This window comes from Schistocerca americana, chromosome 4 (assembly GCF_021461395.2).
Source record: "Schistocerca americana isolate TAMUIC-IGC-003095 chromosome 4, iqSchAmer2.1, whole genome shotgun sequence".
Lineage (NCBI taxonomy): Eukaryota > Metazoa > Arthropoda > Insecta > Orthoptera > Acrididae > Schistocerca > Schistocerca americana.
Window position 1 is genome coordinate 202,660,074 of NC_060122.1, and position 5,207 is coordinate 202,665,280.

Consider the following 5,207-nt stretch of genomic DNA (forward strand, 5'->3'; position numbering starts at 1 on the left):
GCAGTGCCCAGTCACGGATAATCGGTGCGATGTTCCTTGATGGCACAGTGACTACTGAATGATACCTGGTTTGGAAGATGGTTTCCTCCCCATTGTTCTAACGTAACCATAAGTGCCGGAACGAAGACGAACGAATACCAGAGGAGGTGGTGAGGAAACGTCGGCCAGTGTTGCGCAGAATTGGACCGCACTGCTCCATGAGCGACATCTGAAACAAATGAATATAACTGTCGCTGTTGCCAGCCTCTGGGCTCAGACCTCCTCAGTGTACTGACGTTAGTGGAATGTATTTGCGGAGCATGCTACAAGAACAACTAGTTGTGATCCTTATCAGTTACTTTTCTGGACTTTGCCTATAACAAGGACTATTACTGTTGACATGTTATTTGTGGCACCGATTTATCTCCAAAGTTAAGTACTGTCAATTGGTTTGTAGAAATAAAACTACTAATGTTATCTGTTTGAACTGTTGTATAGCAGTCCGAGAGCGTTGCATCCCTTAGGCACCCTATTAACGACGAGTTGGCAAGACCCCGCACTCATTGTCCAAAGTGACCCTGATATCGACAAGATGTGGTTCGTGCAACATGAAGCTCGACCCCATCGAAGCGGGAGAGTTAAGTCCTGGAGGAGTACTTGGGGACCACATTCTGGCTCTGGGGTACTCAGAGGCCACTGGCATAGGCCTCGATTGACCGCCATATTCTCCGGATCTGAACACATGCGACTCCTTTTCGTGGAACTATATTAAAGAGATGTTGTACATCAACAACCCCAAAACCATTGCTGAGTCGAAACCATCCATTCAGGAGGTCATCGACAGCATTGATGTTCCGATACTTCAGCGGGTCATGCAGAATTTCGCTGTTCTTCTGCGCCACTTCATCACTAATGATTGCAGGCAAATCAAACATGTCATGTCATGTATCCCAATATTATAGTGACGTTTAGATGTTGAGCAAAGTGTGTGCACCCCGTAGTTTGTTACTAATTGACGTTTTCATCATTTAGTACAGTAACTGTCTTCCTGTATTCGTGTGTCTTTATATAAAAAATGATTTCTATTATTGAGTCTTAAGTCGACTCATGCCAACGGCCTTGCCGCAGTGTTAACACCGGTTCCCGTCAGATCACCGAAGTTAAGCACTGTCGGGCTGGGCCAGCACTTGGATGGGTGACCATACGGTCTGCCGAACGCTGTTGGCAAGCGGGGTGCACTCAACCCTTGTGAGGCAAACTGAGGAGCTACTTGATTGAGAAGTAGCGGCTTCGGTCTCGGAAACTGACATACGGCCGGGAGAGCGGTGTACTGACCACATGCCCCTCCGTATCCGCATCCAGTGACGCCTATGAGCTGAGAGTGACACGGCGGTCGGTCAGTAAAGTTGAGCCTTCATGGTCTGTTCGGGAGGAATTTAGTTTAAGTCGACTCATAAATATAACTGCGCTATCCCCTTCCATACTTGCCATCACAACTCTTCTATCTGACTGTCAGTGTTTAGTAGGAGATGAAATGGACACCTGCGGCACAGCCAGAGCAGGGAGTATGGTGCTCGTGTCCAAGTCACACTATTATATGTGCATACCTTCTACACGTCCACTGCATTTCAGATATTTTCAGGACAGTGCGTGAAGAGTGATGTATGGGGCTATGAAATCAATTACTCTTTATCGATTCACGGGTACTGCGATTACGTTCTACATCTACATCTACATGACTACTCTGCAATTCACATTTAAGTGCTTGGCAGAGGGTTCATCGAACCACAATCATACTATCTCTCTACCATTCCGCTCCCGAACAGCGCGCGGGAAAAACGAACACCTAAACTTTCTTTTCGAGCTCTGATTTCTCTTATTTTATTTTGATGATCATTCCTACCTATGTAGGTTGGGCTCAACAAAGTATTTTCGCATTCGGAAGGGAAAGTTGGTGACTGAAATTTCGTAAATAGATACCTCTGCGACGAAAAACGTCTTTGCTTTAATGACTTCCATCCCAACTCGCGTATCATATCTGCCACACTCTCTCCTCTATTACGTGATAATAAAAAACCAGCTGCCCTTTTTTGCACCCTTTCGATGTCCTCCGTCAATCCCACCTGGTAAGGATCTCACACCGCGCAGCAATATTCTAGCAGAGGACGAACGAGTGAAGTGTAAGCTGTCTCTTTAGTGTACTTGTTGCATCTTCTAAGTATACTGCCAATGAAACGCAACCTTTGGCTCGCCTTCCCCACAATATTATCTGTGTGGTCTTTCCAACTGAAGTTCGTAATTTTAACACCCAGGTACTTAGTGGAATTGACAGCCTTGAGCATTGTAATATTTATCGAGTAATCGAATTCCAACGGATTTCTTTTGGAACTCATGTGGATCACTTCACACCTTTCGTTATTTAGCGTCAACCGCCACCTGCCACACCATACAGCAATCTTTTCTAAATCGCTTTGCAACTGATACTGGTCCTCGGATGACCTTACTAGACGGTAAATTACAGCATCATATGCGAACAACCTAAGAGAACTGCTCATATTGTCACCCAGGTCATTTATATAGATCAGGAACAGCAGGGGTCCCAGGACGCTTCCCTGGGGAACACCTGATATCACTTCAGTTTTACTCGATGATTTGCCGTCTATTACTACGAACTGCGACCTTCCTGATAGGAAATCACGAATGCAGTCGCACAACTGAGACGATACCCCATAGGCCCGCTGCTTGATTAGAAGTCGCTTGTGGGGAGCGGTGTCAAAAGCTTTCCGGAAATCTAGAAATACGGAATCAACTTGAGATCCCCTGTCGATAGCGGCCATTACTTCGTGCGAATAAAGAGCTGGCTGTGTTGCACAAGAACGATGTTTTCTGAAACCATGCTGATTACGTATCAATAGATCGTTCCCTTCGAGGTGATTCATTATGTTTGAATACAGTATATGCTCCAAAACCCTACTGCAAACCGACGTCAATTATATAGGTCTGTAGTTCGATGGATTACTCCTACTACCCTTCTTAACCACTGGTGCGACCTGCGCAATTTTCCAATCTGTATATACAGATCTATCGGTGAGCGAGCGGTTATAGATGGTTGTTAAGTAATGCTCTGAAAATATACCTTAGCAGCCTTTGACGGTTTGTTGACGCAGATGGGGTTCGCCCTCGGTGCCGTAAAAAATAACAGCTGTTGAACGCTCCTTTTAGTTCTCTTATGCACACAGGTTTCTAGCTACTAGCTCCGAGACTGGCTGTTCTGGTGACGAGGGCAGGGAATGTACCGGAGAATCCCCTACGCTGTTTCTTCTAGAGGTACGTCGTTGGCTTCGGCGCAGCGGTTGTAGCGGTCGAGTGCGGGGGAGTGTGGGGGGGCAGGGATCAATTGGCGCGCCCGCTATTCGCACCAGCCGGCCGACGCCCAACGCCCGACGCCGACGCCGACGCGCGCTCCGACCGCCGACATGTTTATCCCATAACGAGCGCGGCGAGCGGACGTGCGCAGCTTCCAGACGCCGCCGCTACGTGGCGCGCATCTCGAGCGTCTTCGCGCGGCCCACGCTATCAGGCGTCGCGACCGACGCGCCGGGATTTCTCCGCATGTAATGCGGGCAGCGCACGGCTGCCAGACTGGGGGGAATTGGAGATTCTTCAGCGTAAGGGCGACGCCAGGCGGTGGGATGAATAGAGTTAACTTGGTGCAGCGTACCTGAGAACGAACGTTATGAAAGTTCTTCGTCCGTGGCAACGTTTCAATAGTTTTAATGGTATTAAAAGGCTCACTAAGTCCGCCTCCATTCAGATTTAAGGCCTTTCTTTGAGAATGTCTGAATTTCACGCACATACTGGGAATTATCAAATAATCTGTACAGTTCCAGGGCTCAAGACTTAACATCCATGATGCACACTACTGGCCATTAAAATTGCTACACCAAGAAGAAATGCAGATGATAAACAGTTATTCATTGGACAGATATATTATACTAGAACTGGTATGTGATTCACGCAATTTGGGTGAATGGATCCTGAGAAATCAGTACCCAGAACAACCATCTCTGGCCGTAATAGCGTCCTTGATATGCCTGAGCATTGAGTCAAACACAGCTTGGATGGAGGGTACAGGTACAGCTGCCCATGCAGCTTCAACACGGTACCACAGTTCATCAAGAGTAGTGACTGGCGTATTGTGACGAGCCAGTTGCTTGGCCCCCATTGACCAGACGTTTTCAATTGGTGAGAGATCTGGAGAATGTGCTGGCCAGGGCAGCAGTCAAACATTTTCTGTATCCAGAAAGGACCGTACAGGACCCGCAACATGCGGTTGTGCATTATCCTGCTGAAATGTAGGGTTTCGCAGGGATCGAATGAAGGGTAGAGCCATGGGTCCCAACACATTTCAAATGTAACGTCCACTGTTCAAAGTGCCGTCAATACCAACAAGAGGTGACCGATACACGAGTAACTAATGGCACCCCATACTATCATGCCGGGTGATACACCAGTACGGCGATGACGAATACACGCTTCCAATGTGTGGTCTCCGCGATGTCACCAAACATGGATACGTCCAACATGTTGCTGTAAACAGGACCTGGATGCATCCGAAAAAATGACGTTTTGCCATTCGTGCACCCAGGTTCGTCGTTGAGTACACCATCGCAGGCGCTCCTGTCTGTGATGCAGCGTCAATGGTAACCGCAGCCATGGTCTCCGAGCTGATAGTTCATGCTGCTGGAAACGTCGTCGAACTGATTGCAGATGGTTGATGTCTTGCAAATCTCCCCGTCTGTTGACTCAGGGATCGAGACGTGGCTGCACGATCCATTACAGCCAAGCGGATAAGATGCCTGTCATTTCAACTGCTATTGATACGAGGCCATTGGGATCCAGCACGTCGTTCCGTATTACCCTCCAGAACCCACCAATTCCACATTCTGCTAACAGTCATTGGATCTCGACCAACGCGAGCAGCAATGTCATGATACGGTAAACCACAATCATGATAGGCTACAATCCGACCTTTATCAAAGTCGGAAACGTGATGGTACGCATTTCTCCTCCTTACACGAGGCATCACAACAACATTTCACCAGGCAACGCCAGTCAACTGGTGTTTGTGTATGAGAAATCGGTTGGAAACTTACCTCAAGTCAGCATGTTGTAGGTGTCGCCACTGGCGCCAACCTTGTGTGAATGCTCTGAAAAGCTAATCATTT

At 47.7% G+C, this 5,207-nt stretch overlaps 1 pseudogene; it reads left to right on the top strand.

Annotated features, from left to right (window-relative positions):
• The first annotated feature begins 1,088 nt into the window (after positions 1-1,088).
• On the top strand, positions 1,089-1,206 carry LOC124614318 (annotated as a pseudogene).
• The last annotated feature ends 4,001 nt before the right edge of the window (positions 1,207-5,207 follow it).